We start from the raw sequence: 13,382 nt of genomic DNA, 5'->3' as shown, positions 1-13,382 counted from the left end.
TTAAAGACTACCGGTCTTGCGTCATTCAGATTATCATCTACCTTCGTAGATAAATTATTTAGCTGATCCGAAAGTTCGACTACTTTCTCTGATAATTAACTAATTTCCTCCATGTGTCTTTCTGAACCAATTTTTAGAGTATCTACTGTGTCCTTTAAGTTTTCCTGAGTTTTTGCAAGTAGCGTAACTGAATCGGCAGATGCAACTGAGTCAATTTTAGCCCACAAGGTCTCATGATTTTCATGAACAATGGTTTTCAGTTCTTTTATGGCTGCTTCGTGATTCTGTAATGCATTTTCATGCCGCAAAAAAATAGGTTGAAAATGCTCACAAATTTGTGTTTTTACGTTATTACAGACTTTTTGACATTTCGATTCAATTTTATGTAACTCAGTAGTTAAATCTTCACGTGTCTTTTCAAGTGTGGTGTCTAACTTTTGAAGCTTTTGCTGTGTTTGTCTCTGATTTTGTTCCATTGTGTCTAACTGTTGCTGTGTTTGTCTCTGATTTTGTTCCATTGTATCTAACTGTTGCTGTGTTTGTCTCTGATTTTGTTTCATTTGTTGCATTCATTGCAATAATAACGTATTAGTGTCTGGAATCTGTTCCCCTATGCTTTTCGGCAGTGCATTTGCACCGGCAACATTCACATTTTGACAAGCAGAAAATATGTCTTGACTTATTTGAGAAAACGGTGAGGACGCAAAACCTGAATCTACAGTATTGGCAAGATTGTGTCCTGTCATTTCGGATTCCTGAGACGAGCTGTTGCCGACCGATCGATCGATAATGCTTCCCTGTTCACTAATTGTTTCACTGCCTACACCATTATTTGCAGCTCGCTCCATTTCCCTATGCACAATTACCAAATTACTACATTGAACATTAGTTAATTCATTACTCGGCGGCGCTAACACACTGCTTTCGTCTTCACTGTCATTTCTTAGTTTACTTTGAAGCCTTGTATTACGTTTTTCACACGACATTATTGTCACAATATTTCATACGACAACACAGAAAAGCACAATTTGGAGAGCAAAATAAGAAAACACATTAACATAGCACTGAAAATAATATCTAGTTAATTGCAAGCGCAAGCTGCGAAATACTTGGTGCAAATCTACATGCATGCTACAACTGTTTTACTGTACAACAATGAAAGACTGCAACTACAAAGGAGAATCTCTCTACAATTATGCGCTAGCAATAAACAAAAGCTACACTAATTACACAAACTACAAGAAAAAATCAGAAGATTCCAGTGAGGTATCCTCGGCTAAGGGTCGACATATGAAACTTCCCCTTAGAAAAAATTATACATGACTGTGCTTATACTGGCACACAATATTTTTAGCGCAATGCAATCTGACTTTCAAAAATCCCTACAAATGAATTTCCCTGACAAACATTAACCTATACCTTTCACAAATCACTTACCTCACAAAAATCTTCGTTACTCAAGCTGCTGCAATACAGTGAGCGCCACTACTGCCAGCTAAATAAAAGATTCAAACTACTGAAGGCACTAACTACTGATAGGCATAGTTAGCAAATGAAAGATTTTGATAGAGAACAAACAATGTATTTACCTTAATAGTGTTCAAAAGTCATAATATATATAGCTGTTCATGACATCCAGTCTTACAAATTTCGAAACTCCGCCATTTCTCTCCCCACATCCACCACTGCTGGCGGCTCACCTCCAACTGCGCAACGCTACGCGCTGTTCACATCCAGCTGCCCAACACTACAATGGCAGACAACAATGCAAACTAGCCACAGACTGCACACAGCACAGCCAGTGATTTCCATACAGATCACTATGTGACGTTACCAATATAAAAACCTAAACCGTCTACTTACAATTTCAGTAAAAAATGTAGTTATAGTGGATATCTGTTTCAGTTTTCATGTAATTGTTAGACTGATAGAAGTGCGGAGTATTGATTTATTCTGTGAACAGCAACGAACTTCACGTGAAGTGTTGTGTGTTTTCAGATAGAAAATAAATTATGAACACGTGCTGGTGCAGTGTCATAAAAAGAAACTGTGCTGAGACACAAGAGTAGTTATCTGTGTACTAATAAGCAAGGATATACTCATGTGCGTCATATTCGAAAACGATTTTGTCCTTCATTGAAGAAAAAGGTGAAGTCACGAAAAAGAATTATCACTAGCATTTACCAAAGACAACGAGTGTGGGCATGGTACTCTGATATTAATAAACAAATGTATAAAGGAGAAAAGAATCGATAATTGTGGTGAAAGATTACCCCAATATTGAGTAATAAAATGTATATTACTTGTTCCGAAGAAGACCATTAGCGTGAGCAAGAAGAGTATGTGTACTGACCCATTCTCTCAAAGTGCTTTACCATCAGTAATGAATAGCATTGATACTTGTTCCGGGATATGTTACATGTCCTCACATCACTGCCCTGTGAAAGGCCCTATGAGGGTATGATCCAACCGTTCTCCTACCTGACCGTTCCTACCGTCCCACAACACTAGCAAGAGGGTCATTCTCCGCCTCTACACACACCTGTCCTGCAACTGTCGTACTGACGTCGCTACCAGGGCATCTTCACATTTTCCCGACTCCACCAATGCAAGAACGCCCTATATAAAGACAAATCCAGATCTGTTATTTAAACTTTTAATTAATTTTTGTAAATGACTGGGTTCAATTAGCCTTGATCCAGGTTTTCCATGGTTTCCCTCGGGAACCCTTGCCCAAATGGGAAGGCTCTTCTGATCGAAAGTCCATGGCCGTATCAGCCGTTTACAGAGATATTCAAATGGCTAATGTCAAAATATTTAACCTTATGTGGAGTAGCGAGTGATTATGAAAGCTACACAAACTTCAGAAGCGGCAAAAGTTGTCATCAGCCGCCAGCATAATCCACTCAGTAATATTGTAGGAAACAGTAGGGTCAGTTTTGTTACCGTTTTGGCCCTGTATTGTCTTATAAAGAAAAAACGCGCCTAAAGGGAGTCATTGTGATGGATCGTAAATGGTGAAAAACTTTGACTCAGGTGCAGCGAATTATAAATACCGAGAGTAATGTAAACTGCCTGCGACAATTGGACGTTCCGTGTTAATCACTTTTAAATGGACTTGTAGTCCGGGGTGATATGTTACAATACAGCATCACCGGTCTATTGCGGTCTAACTGTGTTGGTGAGGCAGTAAATTTCCACAGGGCAGTGATTGCGTCACTGCAATTCACTTTGGAGGTGTGGCTTAATCAGGTGCAGCGAATTATTAATACCGAGAGTGGTGTAAACTGCCTGCGACAATTGGACGTTCCGTGTTACGGACGCATCTGTCTGGAATAAGTAACCAAAGATGTATATTTTAGGACTCTGTGTGAAGCGATTACAGAGATCTGAAGTGTTTTATGTTGGAGAGATTTTGCTATAGTTGTGCTAAGCTATTAAGCTCCATTGTGAATATTTAGTTAGTCGATGGCACAAAACACAAATTCAAGAATATGCATTCAAGGTGTGCATTTATCAATTTATAAAAGATTTGACAAAGATTCTTCAGATATCACGTGACGTAGATCGATCAGAGGTGCAGTGTGGAATGATAGAGCGAGCCTGCCGGCCGCGGTGGTCTAGCGGTTCTAGGCGCTCAGTCCGGAACCGCGCGACTGCTACGGTCGCAGGTTCGAATCCTGTCTCGGGCATGGATGTGTGTGATGTCTTTAGGTTAGTTAGGTTTAAGTAGTTCTAAGTTCTAGGGGACTGATGACCACAGATGTTAAGTCCCATAGTGCTCAGAGCCATTTGAACCATTTTTGAGTGCGAGCCTAGATCTTTTCACGGTCAATATTCTTCGAGAGAATATCTCAGAAGCAATAAACTTTTCGTTGATAAAAAAGTTAGACACATCAATCCATACGCATCATACAGCATAGCACCTAGTTGTGCTGAACGATCTTCGTAGTGAAATAAACATTTTAGAGATTTCAGGTGGAGCAGTTCCGACGAGGAGTATCAGCGATGTTGACGCTGTGGGACATACATCTAGTTCTCCTGTGGTATTTAAAACCAAAGAGCTATATTCTTTAGCTTTAAAAAGACTGAAGCTAAAACCTAAATAAAACCACTGGAAATCATAACTACAAAAAGCAAAAATAAATAAGAAGCAGAAAATTTTCTTAAGCAAATTTCTTAAATAAATAAATAAATTAATTAAATGAAAATATAATAAATCACAGACGTGGGCAAACAGCAACCTATTCAAATGTGGCTGTATGGAGACCAGTAATGACTTGTCTCCACGCCGGCCGGAGTGGCCGTGCGGTTCTAGGCGCTACAGTCTGGAGCCGAGCGACCGCTACGGTCGCAGGTTCGAATCCTGCCTCGGGCATGGATGTGTGTGATGTCCTTAGGTTAGTTAGGTTTAATTAATTCTAAGTTCTAGGCGACTGATGACCTCAGAAGTTAAGTCGCATAGTGCTCAGAACCATTTGAACCAACTTGTCTCCACAGTTGTACTACATGATGGAGACGAGATCTACAAATTGCACACATGATACAAACAGTTAATCCTGCGGAGAAACTGCTAATAGCTGTAGAGAACTATGAACTCTATTTGCCTTTCCGTCTGCTGTTCTCTGCCAGACAGAGACTGGTAAACATCATAATCTGTAGCAGTCAGTCACCTGGCACCTACTTCTAAGGAATCTGAGTCACACGCAATGACTCAAATTCCATGTATAAGTCCAGTTCGCTTGTACAGACAATTGATGGTTACATTATTTTGTAGTGGATGAGGTAATACTATAAGAATTAACCCATTCTAGTACAAAATAGTTCATTAGGTGGGGGTATTGTAAGGTGGCTATAATTTAACATCATACAAGCACTCATCTACATGCTTTGCCGTGATTTACAACCAGAATTACATATCATTTGATAGGTTGTACATCGTATATTTGTATATTTAAAGAAAACTGACATTGTCACATACACCTTGTAGCTAGTTGTTGACGCTTATTGTATGAAAGGTGATGGAGTGTCTTTATTATCAAAACGCCATAATGAATGATTGCCTATACGAGTAGAGGTAGGGACGCCAGTGTAAACGAATGGCAGGCGTAACTCAGGCCCTGGGTGGAAAAGCCCACACAGGTGCGTTGGTCCTGCTTAACAGAGGAAGTAGCTATAGCCGGATGGTCGGGGCACCTGAGCACTGAAGCACAATAGAGTGGAGGCTGGCTCGTATTGTAGCCAGGCCGGACTGATAACCTGACGCTCTGAAAATCTTGGACACAGCTTTCCGCACTGGACGACGAAAGACTAAAATATGGTTGGTCTGCGTTCAGAAGAATCTGTAGTTAGGGACAGTATTCCGTGGTTTCGAGAATATGATTCGCCTTCTGCTTTTACGAAAGAGGGGAGCCGAGCTTTACTGGGCATCCTGCGGAGGAGAGAATGAGGTCTTCCGGTTAGAGCGCCCGTGTTTGACAGTCGCTCACTATCAACCTTTGTTGGTACACACGGACTTGCTGTCTATTCTCTCAGGAGATTTTATAGCTATAAAGGTTAGGCGCTGTACTGTTGCGAACTTATACGATTCCAGACTTCGAATCCGGGTAGGGAGTCGTCGTTGAGTATGCAGCGTTCAGTGATTGAGAGTACTTCTTCTGGCTATACTCACGTAGAGACGTTATCTGAATTCCGTCCTTGTGGCTGGGAGTTCGCGTTTCTTGTCTCTAGAACACAGAGGAAAGAAGACAGCATTAGATTATACTAGTCAGAGGACCGTCTTCTGCCGGCCTAGTGTTTGAAAGAGTTTATTTTGTGGCTGGAGTTCTTCCATCGTCTTAGACGTGTACGAGAACCATCACTCCGACGCACCGGACACAGTACATACGGTGATATTGCTAATTGCTTCGGCTTATTAGGGCTATAAGGCTAAACAGTTGTGATCACGTAAGTTTTATTTCCACTGAGGTCCCACACCACTGTAGATCATCTTTGTAGTGTCTCCTAGTGTTTGGTACAAAGACGATGTCAGTCATCTCGCGTTATATATATTAGATCGTGTAGCCGTAAAAAGGGGCAGATTTGGGCAATTGATGAGTAATATTAGTTATGAAATATAAGGATTTGTAATATGAAGGGGTTTGTAATCTACAATAAATGTATAAGCAGAAACAACATTTATCATTTAGTAGTTACTAGTTCCCTTAATCATTATTTATGTTTAGGTTGTAATTTGTATGTTAAAGAGCAAGAAAGAGGAAATAATATCGCAATTAAGAGATACTAAGATATGCTTCAGGGAGTAGTCAGACAGGGCCAAATTTCGATTTTCGCGTTCAGTATTTTCCGTTGCGCACATTCGTTTCATACACCCACCTTTAGTAGCATCTTGGAAACGTGTTCCACACTAGGTCTTTCCACCTCTCACCATATGAGGGTACGACCAGCATTGTCGAACATGATCGTTTTGGTGGTCCAGGCGTTAAGGTGTGGGGAGGCATAATGTTGTATGGGCGTAATGGCCTCCTAATATTTGCGCGTCGCACACTTACCAGTCAACATTATTGCGTCACTGTTCTCCTACCGCTCGTACATACTTTCAGGAATGCCTTTGGCCCCGACCTGATTTTCGTGGATGATAATGCACGACCGCTTCGAAGAGTGCTAGTGGGGGACCTTTCAGAATGAGAGGATACTCGACGAATAGACTGGCCTGCCCTTTCCCCCGACGACTTAAACCCTACCTATCAAGTGTGACATACTTTGGGGAGACGCATTGCAGCACGTCCACATGCTCGAACGACCATCCACCGGTTGGCAACTACACCGGTGGAGAAATGGAACTATCTACCACAAGAAGCGTCATTTCTTTTCGCCTCATCGCGTATTTCCTTCACTTACGTTCTGTCCTATACTGTAACAGTTCTTTCTATGTGTGGTCTGAGTTTCATGTTACTGGGCAGTGACATGTCATGTGAAAGTTACTTTCGTCCTTAAGTTTTGCACACCAGGCTAAGCCGCGCGGGGTAGCCGTGTGGTCCGAGGTGTCTTGTCACGTCTCGCGCAGCTGCCCCCTGCCCCCCCCCCCCTCTTCGGAGGTTCGAGTCCTCCCTCGGCCATGGGTGTGCGTTGTCCTCAGTGTAAGCCCAGGGACCGATGACCTCAGCAGTTTGGTCCCATAGCCCTTACCAAAATTTCCAATTTACACCAGCCTAATTTCTGATTCGAGAATGGCTTGTCCACAACGTATTCACACTCGTTTGGTGCACCCAATTAGACGGGTTTCAAGAATCATTCATTCTCTAGCGGAGTGTGTGCAGTTATGAAACTTTCTGGCAGATAAAATATGTGTGGGTGGATGCTTCTATAGTTAAATAAGTTGAGAGTATCTGCCACACTTGCTCTTTGTTTACTATCACTTGAGTGAAACCATCCTTCGATGTCTTCAACTTTTTTTTAAATATGTGGGATGTCGAAGTTTTTTCGTACATCCAGTGCGCAGCACGGTCATTTAGTCCATTTTTCCTAAAAATTCCTCATCTTTTGATAACAGACCGTACATTTTATCAGCTAAATCGAGAGGAAGTTGGGATGAAAATGCAGCTCTCCGAAAACGATCACCACCTCTCTATGCAAACAGAGGGACGGAATACAGGGAGTACACGCTCCTGTTGCATTTATATCGTCGCATACAAGAATTCCTCGCCGGCGAAAGCGTTTAAGTCGTCCAGCGCGGACCAGTAGGAACGCCTTCCTAAATTGCACGAGTCTTCGGCTCGAACTTGCTTATTGCGTTCCGGACTCATGGACCACGCTTCTCGGGCACGTAGAAGCTCGCACGTGATCTGTGTCGTTGCTAGAGGGTGCCGGCGAGACGTGACGTGGTGTGGAACGCAGCACCAGGGGTGGGTTTTTGGCTCCTTGTCGCTCTGAACAAACACCCGCCTAGGCTTAAGGCTCGTGGCATCTTGATCCAAACCGTCCAATATTCCAGTGAAAAAATTAAAATAGAGTAAAATGATTCAGTTCACAATGGTTAAATTTCTCTCTCAGGATACAACCAGTTTAACAGTAGTTATTCGATTTGTAAAGGGAAATATGCAGCACACGTCTAGCTACGTCCACAAACATACTCCGTAAGCCACCTTACGGTGCGAGGCAAAGGCTATTTCCTTTCCTGTTCCACTCGCAAACAGAGCGAGGGAAAAAAGACTATCTATATGCTCCTTACGAGCCCTAATCTTATCTTATCTTCGTGGCCTTTACGCGAAATATACGTTGGCGGCAGGAGCATTGTTCTGCAGTCAGTCACAAATTAAGGTTCTCTAAACTTTACTGCATAAGTTAGACAACCGGCATATGAGGCTGACTCCAGAACGATTGACGCCAACGTATATTTCGCGTAAGGACCACGAAGACAAGATAAGGCAAATTACGGCTCATATGGAGGCATATAGATAGTCTTTTTTCCCTCGCTATGTTTGTAAGAGAAAAGAATGTCACCTTCCCGCCAGGGATTTCCATTTGAGTTCACGAAGCATCTCCGTAACACTTGAGTGTTGATCGAACCTACCGGTAACAAATCTACCATCCCGCCTCTGAACTGCTCTGATCTCTTCTTTAATCCGCCCTGGGAGGAATCTCAAACACTTGAGCAATACTCGAGAAAGAAACACGCTAGTGTTCTGTACGTGGTCTCGTTTACAGATGAACCACATTTCCTAAAATTCTTCCAATAAATCTAAGTCGACCGCCTTCACTTCTACCGTTCTTATGTGCTTGTTCCACTTCATATCGCTTTGCAACATTATGCCCAGATATTTAAACAACTTGTCTATGTCAAGGGCACACTATTAATGCTGTATTCGAACATTACCAAACTGTTTTTCCTATTCATTTGTATTAATTTATAATTTTCACATTTAATGCAAGCTGCCATTCACCACAGCAACTAGAAATTATGTCTAAATTATCTTGTAGGCTCCTACAGTTATTCAAAGTTGACACCTTCCACTACACCACAGCGTTGTCAGCAAAGAGCAGCTTTCTGACTGTTGATCACCCAGTCCGCCAGAACAGAGAATCATGGCGGCCCTATCACACTTCCCTGGAGCACTCCTAACGATAATCTTGTCTCTGACAAACACTCGCCATATCTACGAACATGTACCTTCGTTAACACTTTGCAGCGCGGCACCGTGTCGAATGCTTTCCGAAAATCTAAGCATATGGGTTCTGCCTGTTTCCCTTCATCCATTGTTTGCAGGATATCATGTGAGGAAAGGGCAGGCAGAGTTCTGCAAGAGCGATGCTTTCGAACAACGACGATGTCTCTCTAATACACCCTCAAACTCAATGTTGCTTTGAACACCCCAATGGTTTTCCAGCGATGGTTCTACTGGAGGTTTTTGCATTATGCTCAGTGTATAGTTTATGAACACTGGAATGAGTAAGTTCCACAAAGTCCAGGAACACAGCAACTAAATCGACATAAGAGTAAGTTCCAGTGCCAGAGCAAACAGAATCTCCGTAAAGTAAGAGTCGTGTGGCGTTGTTGCCTGGGAGACGCTTAGAGGCAGAATTCCCGTGATGGAGCAAATCAGGGTCCTCACAAGGCTGCAAGCGACTATGGGACAAAGAACAAGATGTATGCGTGTCCCACCAGGCCACTAAGCCCGTACCGTGGGGGAAGCAGCACCGTGTCATCTACTCACCGTGGTCTTCCCGGGGCAGTGAATGTTTCCACTGGTTCAAGACGCCGCTCATTTAAAACTTCAGTGCTTGGCTGAAGCTCCGCGGACATGGTATGCCTTTATCTTTTCCAACCTTAGAAGCGACTCGCCCAGTCGACGTTCACTTCAAGGTGCAATTTTAATGTACACAGCAGAATTAGGCGATACGATTGGTAAAAGCGTTCCATTATGTCGATTACATATGCACTTATACGTCAACGTCGCTACAGATTACTCTTTCTTGGCCTGATAACCTAAAAAAAATGATTCTTAAAAACGGTATTTGGAAAGTGAATTGTATCACATGAAAAGCTATCATTTCTATAAATCGAATAATCTATGATTAACCTAACGTCAATTTGGGTGCTTAACTCCTCCTACTGAAGTCAGTTGTTCGTCTTCTGGAGCTTTACCTCGATAGCAGACTTGCTTGGAAAAGTCGTAAAGAATAGAGCAGTGTCACGTGTCACGTGTGTAACATCGTATGGTATGAGGGTTGTTTTTTAAGTAAGGGCCGTTTTTATTTTTTTAAAAAGATACAAATACTTTTGTAAAAAACTTTTATTTTCTGATTCTACGCACTTTTACCTATTTTTCTACATAGTTGCCTTGTTTTTTAAGCACTTGTCATACCGTACAACTAAGTTTTTAATTCCCTCTTCAAAGAATTCGGCCGCCTGCTCCGGCAGCCAAGAGTTCATGGCCGCTTTCACTTCATCGTCGTCATTGAAGCGCTGCCTGCCAAGATGGTGTTTCAGGTACCGGAAAAGGTGAAAATCGCTAGGAGCAAGGTCGGGGCTGTATGGTGCATGGTCCAAAACTTCCCAGCCAAAAGAATCAATCAAATCCCGAGTCTTTTGAGAGGTGTGAGGCCTAGTGTTATCGTGCAGGAGCAAAACTCCTTTTGTCAGCATGCCGCGCCTTTTGTTTTGAATTGCTCTGCGGAGCTTCTTTAGAGTTGCACAGTAGGCATCTGAGTTGATTGTCGTTCCTCGTGGCATAAAGTCCACTAGCAAAACACCGCGCCGGTCCCAGAACACAGTTGCCATAATCTTGCGCTTTAACAACGTCTGTTTGGCTTTGACCTTGACGGGTGAGGTCGTGTGTCACCATTCCATCGGTTGTCGCTTGCTTTCGGGAGTGATATGGGATACCCATGTTTCATCTCCAGTGACAATTTGACTCAACATGTCATCCTCTTCTTCCTCGTGACGAATCAAAAAGTCCAATGAAGTGGCAAATCTCTTCCCTTTGTGGTCCTCTGTGAGGAGTCTGGGTACCCACCGAGAACACAGTTTCTTAAAGTTTAGGTCTTCAGACACAATTTTGTACAAAACCGATCTTGAAACTTGTGGAAATTCCAAAGAAAGAGTGGAAATTGTGAATCTTCTGTCCTCACGAATCATCAGTGATCACAGAGGGCCGGCCTGAGCGTTCTTCGTCATGGACGTTTTGACGACCATTTTTAAACTTTAACCAATTGACGCACTTTACCTTCACTCATTGCATTCAAGCCATAAACTTCTGTTAACTGACGATGAATTTCTGCAGCTGATAGGCTTCTCGCGGTCAAAAAACTTATCACTGACCGTATCTCACACGCGGCGGGCGATTCAATAATCGTAAACATTATAAAGTAGCACAGCGATGCGTGCACATCAGCTACAGAGCTGCAACTTGCATCAGTGTGAACGGGAAGGATGCCGGCAAGTGGCGCGGTGGCTTGTTGCAGCGTCCGCGCGAACTACGGGACTATACGCGCGAACGGCCCTTACTTAAAAAACAACCCTCGTATCTCCATAAAGTGAAAATTGTTATCTTTGTTAATGATGTAAGTATTGAAATCAAGTCTATCACGAGAGATATAGAAGATGGGATCCAAACTGATATTTACACAAAAATTACTTTGTGGTGATTTACAAATGAAGAATCACGTAAGACAGCAGCCTAATTTCAGGTTTGAATTTCACGGGACAGTTAATGATGTTGGTTGTGACGTGCTGTCGCACTGTGTTAAATATCACATCAGGAAATAAAATTTACCGTTTGGGAACATTGCCAAGAGGGCGGTGGAACAGTATGTGATTAATTATGGTTCGCTGACTGTCAAGGGAAGACCATACGCCACTGCCACCTAAAATTCGTAATCTGTCGCTAACTAGGCTGTAATTTAAAATTATAGAAATGTAAAATCTTGGCTGAATTCACTTTAAGCGGTAGTTGATAACGATGATGATGTTTGGTTTGTGGGGCGCTCAACTGCGAGGTTATCAGTGCCCGTACAAATTCCGAACCTTTGCTCAGCCCAATCTCGCCACTTACATGATGATGATGAAATGATGAGGACAACACAAACACCCAGTCATCTCGAGGCAGGTGAAAATCCCTGACCCCGCCGGGAATCGAACCCGGGACCCCGTGCTCGGGAAGCGAGAACGCGACCGCGAGACCACGAGCTGCGGACTAAGCGGTAGTTACTGAATTAATTTCTAACATAACAGGTTACTCACTTAACAAAAACCAAACTGTTTATTGCTTTATTGTGGGCACAGTGACTAAAGATTGTAAGTTCTGTAGAGTGGAAACACATTAACAATGTTCTTAAACTCAGTTTAACATTTTACGACTTCAGTTTTCAATCCGATCAACTTTTCGATTACGTTTAGCGCATCTGTTGGCAGAAGTTATTCGCTGAACTACTAAGTCCAAAGAAGCGTCACGCGAGTTAAATTCGAAGGCAAAGCACCGAAAAAAGTGTTACAAAAATGGTTCAAATGGCTCTGAGCACTATGGGACTTAACATCTGTGGTCATCAGTCCCCTAGAACTTAGAACTACTTCAACCTAACTAACCTAAGGACATCACACACATCCATGCCCGAGGCAGGATTCGAACCTGCGACCTTAGCGGTCACGCGGTTCCAGACTGAAGCGCCCAGAACCGCTCGGCCACACCGGCCGGCAAAAGGGTTAAAAGTCCAATGTGAGCACAAAAAAATTCTATGCACGTCGTCCCACACTGTAGCAAACTTGAAGTTTACGAACTATAGGTTGTGGCTAATTATGTATTCAGCCTCCACACGGATACTGTATTTTCTAAGTAGGCCTATAGAAAAGCCCCTTACCATTCGTAATCAGGATTCGCAAGAAGTTCAGATAATACTGGTGGTATTATCGCCGTCCAGAGCAACGAAGTCATTTCCTCCGTCAGCACTTTCGAAACTGCGCTGCCCTTCTTTACCTTCATGAAACTTTAATTTTCCGCTACCTCTACCATATATCTTGGATAAGGCTCACACACCAATAAACGTTCTCTACCACAACTATACAGCTTACATTAAATTTAAATACATCTAACTGGGCACACTGATACATAGTATTCTTATCACAGCAGGTATTTTAATAGAAGTTTACTTACGAGCTCACAGAGTGTATTTATCTGGATAACAAAAGAAACTTGTTTAAGCTTATCATTGGACTGCCATACAATACCACATTCCCTACAGATTTTTCATTACTTTTCTTGAGGTACGCTCAGAATTTACGTACCTCGCATCGTTTGAAGTGGCAAGGATAATAGCTGTCCAATGTACGTCAATATTCTCCATACACATACTCAGGGCTGAAGGCTCAAACCAGAAACGTGAACACG

The sequence above is a fragment of the Schistocerca cancellata genome, chromosome 7, assembly GCF_023864275.1.
Source record: "Schistocerca cancellata isolate TAMUIC-IGC-003103 chromosome 7, iqSchCanc2.1, whole genome shotgun sequence".
Lineage (NCBI taxonomy): Eukaryota > Metazoa > Arthropoda > Insecta > Orthoptera > Acrididae > Schistocerca > Schistocerca cancellata.
This window is presented reverse-complemented; position numbering follows the sequence as displayed.